Below are 15,409 nucleotides of genomic sequence, written 5' to 3'. Positions count from 1 at the left end.
ATCAATTATAAGCCTATAGTCAATCAAATAATTACTCTGTAAAATGAGGAATGCATTTACCCACTTCAACTAATATAATTTATTAGTCACAAAATAATTAACACTCAAATGACTACAGTGCACATGAAATACATGAAACATTACAGACTACTCCAAGTAAATGACTATCACCAATAGGCTAAGACTTAACGTGGTTACATGTGTCTTCAGTTCAGAATAATCTCACACATAAAAAACGATCTGTGTGATACACACAAGAGCTTGGTAACAAGTCCTGAAAGCATAAGTGAATTCACTGTCCTTTTAACCAAATTCAAGCAAGAACTCACCCCCAATCTGCATGAACATTTCTTTGCACTTTGCTAGTAAAAACAAAAGGCAAGAACAACCCACCCAGATTCTAATCGAATCATCTCAATTTAAATGATGGGAGCACACCAGTGTCACTCCTCTTTGAACTATCCTCCGTCCAACCAACAAAAAACACTGTTTCCCTGTAACAATAAATCCATAGCACTTACAGTACAATAAAACAAATACAAATTCATACTGTAGCTCTTTATGAACTCTTGAAACCTGACCATTTAAATCAAACAGTAACATTAATTTTGAATATTTCACACCTCCAACACTGTCCGTGCTCTCAAGGTTCTGCGGGAATGTCCCTCAACCGAGAAGACCACAGATAAGGTGTTTGACCCTTGTGAAAGCCCACAAATGGTCAGTCATCAAAACAAGGTCATAAATCTTGATTTCAATTTTTTTCTGTCTGATGCTCTTATTCAGTTCAACTAGGGTTAAGTGCCTTTCTCAAGGGCACATCAACAGATTTTTCACCTTGTCGGCTCATGGATTCGAACCAGCAATCTTTCGATTACTGGCCCCACACCCTTAACCGCTAGGCCACCGAAAGTGCCATTATGCTGTGCTCCCATGCCAGCCAGTCCCCAGTTGCTAGTGTTGCCGGTTGCTAGTGTCACCAGTTGCGAATATCACCTTATCTCATTCTTCCACTACACACACACACAAGGTAAGAAATTATTAGCTTGCTATTGGAAAGGCCAGTGAAAGCTGCTTTAGACAGAACCTTTTTCAATTATGGTTTGAAAAGAGTGGCTTTGTGGCGGACAATATCCCAAGCATTAATATCTGCTTGACCGTGCCTTAAAAAAAGCCAAGGGGATTGGAAAAAAACCTTCTGCCTCGAAAAGTTTAATAAATGTGAAGTTTCTTTGGGCAAATCCAAAACATATGCTTGCCAATGCCTCTAAAACTTAGAACTTTGATCTTGAAGAAACAAGATAAATCAATTGCCTATAAAGTACTGGCTACCTTTTAGTAGTAACTGTTCAGTATAGTAGAATGGTGCTAGTACAATAGCTTACATATTATTTCCTGAATCATTTTCAGAGGGAATGTTGCGACAGTAGTTGTGAATGACCTACTGGAGTGACATTGAGTTTGACATTTTGTGATGTGTTTGTTAGTTTTGGACTTCGGAAAGGGTTTTTCGGTTGTTTGGGCACACAACATTCTTTCTTGAGGCTAGCCAATGTCGGTAGCTGAAGTCAGTGATTGGTCAACAGTAGGGATTCTTCAGTAGTAGTCTTGTTTTCATGCACATTTTTTCTTTGAGAAATCTGCACCAAAGACCTTAGTTAGATATAAAATTGTGTGACTAAGATCTTTGCAAAAATGTATTACAGATTTCTTGAGTTATCTTAGATTAATACACACTATTTGAGGAAGTGAATACTGGCTACGGGTGTCTCAAAATGGACAAATATACTATTGACACCTTTTTTTTTCTCCATTTTTCGAGCTAAGGTCTTTTAAGGGAGTATGTGAGCACACTCGCTTGTCCCGCCTAGCGAACTTCAGCTAGCCGCCAGCTGAACTGAAGCACCTTAAGGCAGTGAGAAATTGGACTCACTGAAAGAGGGAACACCTATGGGTAAGGTTTTGTGGAGGTTAAAAGGAGAAATTAGCGTACTAGTAGAAATAGCGTTCCCTTTCAACAGTGTCGACACCAAACCCTTCTTCAGGTGAGGAGTGCAAAGCAGGAAGACAGGTGCAACCAGTACTCTACTGGACAAGTTTCACACTCCCCTGTCATCAAGGCAAAGTGTGGCTACTTTGAAGAATCTCAAATATAAAACATTTTTTGATTTGTTTAACACTTTTTTGGTTACTACATGATTCCATATGTTATTTAATAGTTTTGATGTCTCACTATTATTCTACAATGTAGAAAATAGCCAAAATAAAGAAAAACCCTTGAATGAGTAGGTGTGTCCAAACTTTTGACTGGTACTGTAAATCATCGACAAACTCGGCTAATTCTATATGAACTTTAATCATTAATAATGGAGAGAGGACAAGAGGAGACCGCAGTCTGCATCTGTTTGCTTTTTCCCCCTCTTTCGTTCGAGGAGCGAGGGAGGGACGTGAGGGTGGGGGGATGAGGAGATGGGGGTTCATCATTTCATCTCTTGACATGATTAGTTCACTGGGGGGTTTCCATGTGGCGGTGGTAGCTACCCCCACCTCCCCCCACCACTCCAACCACACCCACCCTCCCATCCACTGTGTAGGCAAAAACCCCTCCCCCCAGAGCACCCAGGCATCTCAAGGCTTCAAGAGGCTCTTCATTACAGCTTAATAACATGTCATCTAACGTTATTCCTCCGAGTGAAGCTCCAGCTAATCTTTAAACGTGGCTAATTCATCACTGTATGTCCGTCCTCGACAGCGCTCAGAGCCAGGCCAGCCAAAACCCCTTTGATTTTAAAGACACTGAAATACAATTAAGAAGTTCCTTGAGGAAGATAAGAAGGACATTTTATACATCTCAAGAACTGTTCTTTGTGTCTTAGATAAGGATCATTTTTGATACATTTTTATTTCTCAAATACTTTAGAATCAATGAAGTTACTTCCACTGTTATTAGACATGTGGGGAATGAGCAAGACATTTAAAAAAAATATGTATACTTTGTTTTTATTGTAGGAACACAAAGAAACTACAAATAAAGTCAAATAAAATATATATATATTTTTTAAAGATCTGGCAGTTACAGTGCACTTCATACCTTCATCATCATATCATCATATTAGTTACATTGACATCTTTGTATTAGACCTTTTCCAAGTACGAAACCCATTTTCCCCAGTATTCTCTCTCCTGTTGAGTTCTTTTTGTAGGAAAAGTAAAGTCCTTTGTCTTAAACACACCTTTATTTAGTGCACTCTACTTGTAAGAATCACGGATTTGAACACCGTAGACTCATAATGGTCATAACACCATGGAAGATAAACAATACTAACTATGTAGACTGCCATGCAGAATAAATACTTTATCAGCCCACAGAGTAAAGATCACTGTTAGTTAACATAATCAATGTTGAAATAGCTAATTAGGGTAGCATAATTTGTCTGATTCTCTGTAATAATGGTATGGAAATGTATAATGCATTATATTTTGTAAAGTGCTTTCTTGCGTCAAACAACACAACACCATCTTCAGTCACCTCCTTGTCTGAAGGACAGTTGGATAAATAGGTTAATGTCAAGCCCTGCATGTTTTTTTTTTTTTTTAAGTCTGTAGGCCTACATTGAACACCACACAATGGCTGCTACTGTAATCCTAAACAGAACTCTAATCATCTGTGTACACCAGGTAACAAGCCTTTATAACTCAACATACCAGTAGCAACATTGTATCAGGTTTAGGTTTCATTTTAAATGTCCTTTCTCACCTAAGTTATTCCTAATCTTTCAGAGCAAGCGCCTTCTGAGAGACACCCACAACCTAAGGTTGGGTGTGAGGTAGGGTGTGAGGGAGTATATCCAGTCATTCGAACCTTCAGTGGTTCTCAGTGCTGGGAAAATGGCCAGTGTTGGATTAAAATATCGACATGCAACTAGATAAAGGGAAGCCTTAATGGATTCACACCCCACGTTAGAGCATAGACCGTGTTACTCAGCTCACTCTGGGGACCATGTAGGATGGATTGCAGCCTTACGTAGGCCCGACCACAAAACAATGTGTGCTGGCTTACCTACAGAAGCCACATGTACTGTAGTTTTGTCTGTACAGTTCACTTCCCTTACAAGCATCACATCCAATGTTCCCTCTAATTTTTTTTGACAATTTCAGGTCTGCTAAGCGCAAATTCTGTGCAACTTCCAGCGTGCATTTACTGTGAACACTGAGGGTGTACCCACTTAAAGTTACAGTTTTAACAGTGGCCAAGTAGGCTCCTGTGGCTATGTCACGCCCTGGTCTTAGTATTTTGTGTTTTCTTTATTAATTTGGTCAGGCCAAAATGGGTTTATTATGTGGTGTGTTTTGTCTTGGGGTTTTGTTAGGCATTGGGATTGTGGCTTAGTGGGGTTATCTAGGAAAGTATATGGTTGCCTGAAGTGGTTCTCAATCAGAGGCAGGTGTGTATCGTTGTCTCTGATTGGGAACCATATTTAGGCAGCCATATTTTTTGAGTGTTTCGTGGGTGATTGTTCCTGTCTCTGTTTTGCACCAGTATAGGCTGTTTAGGTTTTCGTGTTACGTTTTTTGTTTTTGTATTGTTCGTTTTTCATCTTTATTAAAGATGTATAAAAATTACCACGCTGCATTTTGGTCCGCCTCTCCTTCATCGGAAGAAAACCGTAACAGGCTAATTGATCATAATGTAGGCCTACCCAAGTGGTTTACCATTAAAAACTATGGAGAAAATGCATCCCATAACATTTTAACATGGAAATAGCTGCTCTATCATTAAGCTAGTGGTATGTTGAGTTATAAAGGCTTGTTACTCGGTGTACACAGATGATTAGAGTTCTGTTTAGGATTCAACAAGTAGTCTTGTATTTGTATTTTTTTTACCTTTATTTAACTAGGCAGGTCAGTTAAGAACAAATTCTTATTTTCAATGACGGCCTAGGAACAGTGGGTTAACTGCCTTTTTCAGGGAAAGAATGACAGATTTGTACCTTGTCAGCTCGGGGATTTGTAGTAAGGGGTTACTAGTCCAACGCTCTAACCACTAGGCTACGCTGCCACCCCATATTTCTCTCCTGCCTTCGCTCTCCTAAAGCATCAATGTTTTTTGTGAATGCTTTGACTTTTTACAGAGAAGTGTAAACAAATCAAGGATGAATTTCTTTTCATGGTGTACGTCTGCGTTGTTTGGCTTTATTTCACGTAGTCGCATTTGTTGCAATTTGTGTTGGGTTACGATTGTTGATGAGGCTCTTGTTGTTCTGGCAATATTACATCAGTCAAGTACTTCAGCCCTAAACACTTCACAGCTGAATTTTGATGGGAACAGAACCAGTAAAAACACGAGGAAACATTTCCTGTGAACAAATTGAATGGCGACGCTATTAATTTTATATATATTGGTTAACCTTGAGCAGTAAGGAAACACCTTTTAAGATAATGCATTTGTAAGATAATGTAACTTTGAATGAATAGGTGATAGCAATAGCTTTCCTGGATTGAGAGGTGAGACATTCCACAATAACAGCTGTTCGTTAAAAGAATTGCACTAGTTGAATGGTTAGGAATGAGGATTGCTGCACAGATCATACTAATTTCTTCTTTAAAATTGTTAGGGCGAAGATACAGTGGGTACTACATGGTGCAATTACCCCACCCAATACCCATAAATATTTTCATACTTAAATTATGATTTAATAGTAAACCAAAAACCACCCAGTTTCCTCCAATAAGGAATATTAACAATGTCCATGCAAACTTGAGTGCTACGGATGAAAGAATGACACAAAATAAGTTGAATATGGTGTCATGAAGATTGGAAACTTTATAAAAGAAAACAATCCTTCTCCTTTATGAGTCTCCCAGATTGCACTGCAGTGATAAAGCTTTACCTGTGGTGCAGCTTGCAGATGCCTCATCTGCAGACACAGAAGGCAAGGTGGCACTATCAACAGACCTCTAGGAATCTTCTCAACTGGGCCCAGGTGCAGACACAGCTGTGTTTTTAACATAGCTGATTATTAATGCATCTCTCCTTAGAGGATCCCCAGGCTTCCTGTAAGATTTCTGTCTGTCTGTCTGTCTGTCTGTCTGTCTGTCTGTCTGTCTGTCTGTCTGTCTGTCTGTGCTGTGCTGTGCTGTGCTGTGCTGCGCTGCGCTGTGCTAACACGATCAGGTGAGAAGCATGATTATGTCCGGTAACAAATTCCATATAAGCCAATTAAAATCATTGACGTAGTTGGACGTCATCCAAAACTTTTCCATGAAAGCATCCAACAGGACGTTCTGATAATCAAAGCACTGGAGCATTTTTCCTCAAAGAAAAACCTTGTGGGTTTCGAACTCACAGCTGTTGTATCTCGCCATCTCCAGGATTACACCACAAGTCAATTATAGTAGTAAGTGGTAAATTACGGCTATATGACAAGACCACGAGGGTCTTAGACAAAAAAAGAAGCTGTTTATAAGTAACAGTTCTCGTTCTTTCAACATAACATTGGTGCCAATGTATGTTTTGTACGTTGTCTCATGTTATGTCAATCAAAGTAGTCCCAAGATGCTGTGTACTAATGCCTCAATTGGTTAGCTCTGCGTTCTGTCCAGAAAAGGGTGGGCTGTAGGATGATTCTGCAGCTGTGCTCCGAATCAATTATTATTTGGGTACTTCCAGAAGTGGGCATGTGGACAGGATTTAAATCTTAACACATCCCAAGGAAAATTGTTTCATACCTTAGATTACATAAATCTCGCAAATCTCCTTTTTGGAAGATACTATTTGACTAAATTTCTACCACTTACACATCTTAGTCAATTTTGCAACTAGTGCAATTGTTTACTATCAATATCGAAGCCACGTAGGCACATTTCAACACAGATCTTCCGTGGTCCAGATTATAATCTAGCCCTGAATTGAAGATGTGAAAAGATATATTGTATGCCTGGTCTGCCTTATACAATGCTTATTGTGTTGTGTGGCCAGTGTGTGTGCACTGAGAATTCTAAAGCTAGTTTCTATTGGAAGTGTCAGGGAAGTCAAATTTTGAGGAGAGGTGAGATGAGAATATGTTAGATTGTGGCAGACATTATAGCAGCCTAGAACCAAAATGTGAGCTTCCTATACAAATGTTATTCATTTTGCTTATAGAGAATCTCTTAATGGTATCAGAGTCTGTTCACCAATGGTTCTGATTGCCAGACGGATCTTTATTGAAATGTGACATTTACTCTTTTATTAGAAGTCGTCTGTGGTCACTCATGAATATGGTATTCTCAGTGCTTATAAAGTGGCATTATGTGAGGCCGGTAGTGATTATCAGGTACAGTAGAATGAGTAGATCATTCAAATGGTATTAGTGATGATGTTTGTGAATGTAAATCCGCCTTGTAACTCATGTCTCCGAGAGGGGAGACTTATGGGGGAGGGATGTGATTTTTTGTCTTTGTACACATCAGGAGCAATCAGAAAGTTATACGATGATGATATTGCTTTTACAATGTGCACAGGAGTGAGACTGCGGTAACTCAATTTATCATCTCTTCGACTGTATGTGTATTTTAGTCACAAAAATCCAACGGAACCAAATAGTTTTGCTGAGTCAGGTGTGAAAATCTTTTTTTTTCTGTCCTCCTGTTCTACAAGGTGATGGTTATAGTGTATTCAGTTCTCTCAGAGAGCAAATAGGAAAGTAAAATATTTTTTTTCTTAATTTTTTGCTTTGCAAGGCTGTTTTCTGGGGCATTCCACGACTTGCCACCTTCTGACTACTTTTGTTTATCCTTATGTTATTCATCAAACTTTAAAGCAACCTAGTTAGCTGCAAAGTGACACATGGTTTCCACCTAATTGTGCTTTTATTTCCCTGTAATTAGGGCATTGTGGAAATAGAAGTGTGACCATTTTTTTATATCATTTTGTTATGCGCTGCTGACAAGGCAAGATTTTTATCACCATATATCACATTTAAACTGTCCCCATTCTGTCAATGTCTTTGAAAGCCAAGCCAAGAAGTACTTTCTTGGCTGCAAATGTATTTTTCTTAGCTTTTTTTTGCTCAGGGAGGATGTGGGTCAAAAGCAAATGCAAGACCAAGTAGATGTACTCTTTAAACTAGACGCATACAAAAGAACAGACCATTTTTGTTTATCTCTCTTTCTCTTCCTTTTACTATGTCTGCAAGGAGGTTGTTTTTTGGAGGTTGTGTGTGCATATTTTGGGAGGTAGAAATCATTTTCTTCTGAGAAGGTTTAAGTTGTGTTCAGTATGACAGCTTTTTTGGTCTTTATTGTTCCTATTGCCTAATTAAGTAATAAGGCGCGAGGGGGTGTTGTATATGGCCAATATACCATGGCTAAGGGCTCTTCTTAGACACGACGCAACGCAGAGTACCTGGATTTAACCATGGTGTATTGGCCATACACCACAAACACCTGAGGTGCCTTACTGCTATTATAAACTGCTTGCCAACTTAATTAGAGCACTAATTATAATAAATGTTTTGTCGTATCCGTGGTATATGGCCTGATTTTCCACAGCTGTCAGCCAATCAGCATTCAGGGCTTGACCCAGCCAGTTTATAAATAACCTTGGGGTTATTATATAACCACCGAATAAATGGCTTAATCTACGCTCTTTATACGTCTGCATTTCTCCCCTTCAGGAAATATTCTGTTAAATATTGTCTTAAGGAGACCAGCCATAAACAGCAATTGCAGTATTTTTGTTTTCAGTGTAGCTATTTATACAAGAGTACTGAGGTTGTTTCAATTCTTTATGCCTCACTGCCTGGATTCTGATACTTGCTCTGGCAAGTATGTTTGTTATGGAAATCCATATTAGCATTAGTTGTGGAATTAGTCCGAGAACATCGGAATATTCACCCAGTTCCATTTTTTTACCAAGCAGTTCACAAAACATTGAATTAAGTTATGCACTGTCTGTAATTTTCTCTGGTATGTAAACTAACCATAACATGACATGGAATATTGCCTACTGATGAAGCCTAAATACAGTTGAAGTCGGAAGTTTACATACACCTTAGCCAAATACATTTAAACTCAGTTTTTCACAATCCTAGTAAAAATTCCCTGTCTTAGGTCAGTTAGGATCACCAGTTTATTTTAAGAATGTGAAATGTCAGAATAATAGTAGAGAGAATGATTTATTTAAGCTTTTATTTATTGAATCACATTCCCAGTGGGTCAGAAGTTTACATACACTCAATTAGTATTTGGTAGCATTGCCTTTAAATTGTTTAACGTGGGTCAAACATTTCGGGTAGCCTTCCACAAGCTTCCCACAATAAGTTGGGTGAATTTTGTTCCATTACTCCTGACAGAGTTCCATTCCTCCCACAACATGATGCTGCCACCCCCGTGCTTCACGGTTGGGATGGTTTTCTTCGGCTTGCAAGCCTCCCCCGTTTTCCTCCAAACATAATGATGGTCATTATGGTCAAACAGTTCTATTTTTGTTTCATCAGACCAGAGGACATTTCTCCAAAAAGTACGATCTTTGTCCCAATGTGCAGTTGCAAACCATAGTCTGGCTTTTTTAAGGCGGTTTTGGAGCAGGACTCGTTTTACTGTGGATATAGATACTATTGTACCTGTTTCCTCCAGCATCTTCACAAGGTTCTTTGCTGTTGTTCTGGGATTGATTTGAACTTTTTGCACCAAAGTACGTTAATCTCTAGGAGACAGAACGCATCTCCTTCCTGAGCGGTATGACGGCTGTGTGGTCCCATGGTGTTTATACTTGCGTACTATTGTATGTACAGATGAACGTGGTACCTTCAGGCCTTTGGAAATTCGATGAACCAGACTTGTGGAGGTCTAAATTTTTTTCTGAGGTCTTGACTGATTTCTTTTGATTTTCCCATGACGTCAAGCAAAAAGGCACTGAGTTTGAAGGTAGGCCTTGACATACATCCACAGATACACTTCCAATTGACTCAAATGATGTCAATTAGCCTACCAGAAGCCTCGAAAGCCATGACATAATTTTCTGGAATTTTCCAAGCTGTTTAAGGCACTGTCAACTTAGTGTATGTATACTTCTGACCCATTGGGATTGTGATACAGTGAATTATAAGTGAAATAATCTGTAACAATTGTCTGTAAACAATCGTTGGAAAAGTTACTTGTGTCATGCACAAAGTCGGTGTCCTAACCGACTTGCCAAAACTATAGTTTGTTAACAAGAAATTCGTGGAGTGGTTGAAAAACGAGTTTTAATGACTCCACCCTAAGTGTATGTAAACTTCCGACTTCAACTGTACGTACAGTCATGGCCAAAAGTTTTGAGAATGACACAAATTTTTAAACTGCTGCCTCAGTTTGTATGATGGCAATTTGCATATACTCCAGAATGTTATGAAGAGTGATCAGATGAATTGCAATTAATTGAAAGTCCCTCTTTGCCATGCAAATGAACTGAATCCCCCAAAAAACATTTCCACTGCATTTCAGCCCTGCCACAAAAGGACCAGCTGACATCATGTCAGTGATTCTCTCGTTAACACAGGTGTGAGGGTTGACGAGGACAAGGCTTGAGATCACTCTGTCATGCTGATTGAGTTCGAATAACAGACTGGAAGCTTCAAAAGTAGGGTGGTGCCTGGAATCATTGTTCTTCCTCTGTCAACCATGGTTCCTTGCAAGGAAACACGTGCCGTCATCGTTGCTTTGCACAAAAAGGGCTTCACAGGCAAGGATATTGCTGCCAGTAAGATTGCACCTAAATCAACCATTTATCGGATCATCAAGAACTTCAAGGAGAGCGGTTAAATTGTTGTGAAGAAGGCTTCAGGGCGCCAGGTCTCCTAAAGTTGATTCAGCTGCGGGATCGGGGCACCACCAGTACAGAGCTTGCTCAGGAATGGCAGCAGGCAGGTGTGAGTGCATCTACACGCACAGTGAGGCGAAGACTTTTGAAGGATGGCCTGGTGTCAAGAAGGGCAGCAAAGAAGCCACTTCTCACCAGGAAAAACATCAGGGACAAACTGATATTCTGCAAAAGGTACAGGGATTGGACTGCTGAGGACTGAGGTAAAGTAATTTTCTCTGATGAATCCCCTTTCCGATTGTTTGGGGCATCCGGAAAAAAGCTTGTCCAGAGAAGACAAGGTGAGCGCTACCATCAGTCCTGTGTCATGCCAACAGTAAAGCATCCTGAGACCATTCATGTGTGGGGTTGCTTCTCAGCCAAGGGAGTGGGCTCACTCACAATTTTGCCTAAGAACACAGCCATGAATAAAGAATGGTACCAAAACATCCTCCGAGAGCATCTCCTCCCAACCATCCAGGAACAGTTTGGTGACAAACAATGCCTTTTCCAGCATGATGGAGCACCTTGCCATAGGGCAGAAGTGATAACTAAGCGGCTCAGGGAAGAAAACATCAATATTTTGGGTCTATGGCCAGGAAACTCCCCAGACCTTAATCCCATTGAGAACTTGTGGTCAATCCTCAAGAGGCGGGTGGACAAACAAAAACCCACAAATTCTGACAAACTCCAAGCATTGATTATGCAAGAATGGGCTTCCATCAGTCAGGATGTGGCCCAGAAGTTAATTGACAGCATGCCAGGGCGGATTGCAGAGGTCTTGAAAAAGAAGGGTCAACACTGCAAATATTGACTCTTTGCATCAACTTCATGTAATTGTCAATAAATGACGTTGACACTTATGAAATGCTTGTTACTATACTTCAGTATTCCATAGTAACATCTGACAAAAATATCTAAAAACACTGAAGCAGCAAGCTTTGTGGAAATTAATATTTGTGTCATTCTAAAAACTTTTGGCCCGGACTGTACAATAACAAATATTCACAAATACATTCCTTCGAGAAGACATGCTTGGCTTGTAAAATGTAGTTTTATTAAGTTGTTCCTATCCAATAACCCCCACTAGGACTTAGTGTGCACTATCTCTTTCTGAAAAGATATTTAAAACTAGGGAGCTGTCACGCCCTGGCCTTAGTTATCTTTGTTTTCTTTATTATTTTGGTTAGGTCAGGGTGTGACATGGGGGATTTATGTGTTTTGTCCGGTCTAGGGTATTTGTTTGTTTATGGGGCTGTTTCCTTTCTAGGTAGTTTGTAGGTCTATGGTTGCCTAGATTGGTTCTCAATTAGAGGCAGCTGTCTATCGTTGTCTCTGATTGGGAACCATATTTAGGCAGCCATATTCTGTGGGTATTTTGTGGGTGATTGTCTTCTGTCTTTGTGTCATTGCACCAGATAGAACTGTTTCGGTTTTCACATTTATTTTTTTGTATTTTGTAGTGTTCTCGTTGATCGTCTATATTAAAGATGTTGAACACTACTCCACGCTGCATTTTAGTCCTCCTCTCCTTCAGCGGAAGAAAGCCGTTACAGGAGCAGGTTCATGTAGATCAACATTATGCACATACAGTACCAGTCAAAATTTTGGACACACCTACATTGTAGAATAATAGTGAAATATCAAAACTATGAAATAACACATATGGAATCAACCAATAAAGTGTTAAACAAATCAAAATATATTTTATATTTGAGATTCTTCAAAGTAGCCACCCTTTACCTTGACAGCTTTGCACACTCTTTCATTCTCTCAACCAGCTTCATGAGGTTGTCACCTGGAATGCATTTCTATTAACAGGTGTGCCTTGTTAAAAGTGAATTTGTGGAATACCTTTCCTTCTTATTGCGTTTGAGCCAATCAGTTGTGTTATGACAAGGTAGGGGTGGTATACAGAAGATAGCCCTATTTGGTAAAATACCAAGTCCATTTTATGGCAAGAACAGCTCAAATAAGCAAAGAGAAACAACAGTCCATCATTACTTTAAGACATGAAGGTCAGTCAATCTGGAAAATTTCAAGAACTTGAACGTTTCTTCAAGTGTAGTCACAAAAACCATAAACCACTATGGTGAAACTGTCTCTCATAAGGACTGCCACAGGAAAGGAAGACCCAGAGTTACCTCTGCTGCAGAGGATAAGTTCATTAGAGTTACCAGCCTCAGAAATTTCAGCCCAAATAAAAGCTTCACAGAGTTCAATTAACAGACACATCTCAACATCATCTCTTCAGAGGAGACAGTGTGAATCAGGCCTTTGTGGTAAAATTGCTGTAAAGAAACCACTAGTAAAGGGCACCAATAAGAGGAATATACTTACTTGGACCAAGAAACACGAGCAATGGAAATTAGACCATTGAAAATCTGTAATTTGGTCTGATTTGAAATTTTTTTCTTTGTGAGACGAAGACTAGGTGAATGGATGATCTCCGTGTGTGTGGTTCCCACTGTGAAGCATGGAGGAGGATGTGTGGGGGTGCTTTGCTGGTGACACTGTCTGTAATTTATTTAGAATTCAAAGCACACTTAACCAGCATGGCTACCACAGCATTCTACACCATCCCATCTGGTTTGCGCTTAGTGTGGGACTATAATTTGTTTTTCAACAGGACAATGACCCAAAACCCACCTCCAGGCTGTGTAAGGGCTATTTGACCAAGAAGGAGATTGATGGAGTGCTGCATCAGATGACCTGGCCTACACAATCACCCAAACTCAACCCAACTGAGATGGATTGGGATGAGTTTGATCGCAGAGTGAAGGAAAAGCAGCCAACAAGTTCTCATCATGTGTGGGAACTCCTTCAAGACTGTTGGAAAAGCATTCCAGGTGAAGCTGGTTGAGATAATGCCAAGAGTGTGCAAAGCTGTCATCAAGGCAAAGGGTGGCTACTTTGATGAATCTCAAATATTACATATATTTTTATTTATTTAACACTTTTGGTTTTTTGGTTACTTTTGGTTATTATTTCATAGTTTTGATGTCTTCACTATTATTCTACAATGTAGAAAATAGTCTAAATAAAGAGTAGGTGTGTTTTAACTTTTGACTGGTACTGTATGTCAAAAATATATGATCTTCATGTTACTGTCTGTGTTATCTACAGTGAACACTGCCTATGTATCTTTAGAGATGTAATCGCACAGTGGGGGGCTGTTGAGTGTGTGTGTTTGTGTGTGTATTTGTATTTATCAAGGATCCCCATTAGATGCTGCCATGGCAGCAGCTACTCCTCCTGGGGTCCAGCAACATTAAGAAAGTAATATACAGTTAAACATATTACAGGACATTACATGTCAAAACACTTTACCCAATGCATTGTGTTTCCTCAGGCCACTACTCCACTATCACGTAACCCATGTGTATGTGTGTGTAGAGTGCGTGTCTTATGATGTGTATGTGTGTTTGTATGCGTGCATACGTGTGTGCCTGATTACGCATGTGTGCGCATGCTTGTGTGTCTTTGTGTGTTCACTAACCCTATCTATGTAGCAGAGTGACCCAGAGAGTTAAGGGAAGTCTGTGTGTCAGGACTGTGTCAGATGGGTTGTAGAGCTCAATGCAGGGTTGTCAGCAGACAATGATTAATCCTCCAGCTCATGACTAAGAGCACTGCCACTGTGAAACGTGTAGCGTCGAGTCGTCCGCTATAGTTTCCTGCTCAGAATGTGTTTAGCAATGATGGCTGGGCCTTTATCTATAAATAGAAAAAACACAGGCTACAGGAACAGCTGTAGCACGGTAGTTGAAGATGTGGGGCTCAGTATGAAGGAAGCCTTCTCTCTTTGAATGTTACAGATCTGACAAGGTTTGATTAGTGAAAGTAATATGATGGATGTTTTGTTTTCACTTATCCACTTACATACAGATGAGTAATTACCACAAGGAACGGAGAAGGGTTTTTAAAGTATTCAATTAAATGTAAAACAACCCTTTCATTGAAAAGGTTCTGTTTTTGAGGAATAGGAGGTAATATATAATAGAGGTTTGATCACGTGTTGCGTCCCCTTCCCCATCATTGGCAGTGGTGGGGCTGCCGGTTTCAAACTTTATCCAACCTCACAAGTGATGAAACTAACACATATTCCTGTCGATATTCATAAGATGTTCCCTATCACTATAGATTAGGCTACAGGGAGGTGGAAAATGCTCTCCTCCACTACTTTTAGCAACACGGCTGTTGATTTACACCCTTGGACTTGATAGGCCTGTGAATGTCAGTATTTCAGTGGCGACAACACGCTGTGATTACAGATAGGACGGTGTGGTGTGCCGCGTTGGGTGGCGTCAGGTGGAGATGTTCGTCAGCCGCCGTGGTATTTCCATTTTCCCATGTCCCCGCTAAGTAAAGGCTTTCTTTATGGCTGTGGCCCTTCTGACAGGTGTCCTCGTACCCCTCTGTGGATGACATGGCTTCCCAAGGCCGCCAGAGAGACAGGTGAAAAGGGAACACGCAGAGTGGTTGTCATACTTTTGTAAAATGCCCAGGATACAGTCACTTAGGTGGGAGGCTGCAGTCTACCACGCTGGGGGAATTGCTGCCAGTCGAATGTTTAAATGTTTCATT

At 40.1% G+C, this 15,409-nt stretch overlaps 1 protein-coding gene across 4 annotated transcripts in view; it reads left to right on the top strand.

Moving 5' to 3' along the window:
- Nucleotides 1-15,409, top strand: part of LOC110533514 (opioid-binding protein/cell adhesion molecule) — a 345,653-nt gene that overhangs the window by 306,095 nt on the left and 24,149 nt on the right. The window lies entirely within an intron of this gene.

The sequence above is a fragment of the Oncorhynchus mykiss genome, chromosome 10 (genome assembly GCF_013265735.2).
Source record: "Oncorhynchus mykiss isolate Arlee chromosome 10, USDA_OmykA_1.1, whole genome shotgun sequence".
Lineage (NCBI taxonomy): Eukaryota > Metazoa > Chordata > Actinopteri > Salmoniformes > Salmonidae > Oncorhynchus > Oncorhynchus mykiss.
Note: the sequence above shows the minus strand (reverse complement) of the source record. Positions and strands in the feature narration are given on the sequence as shown.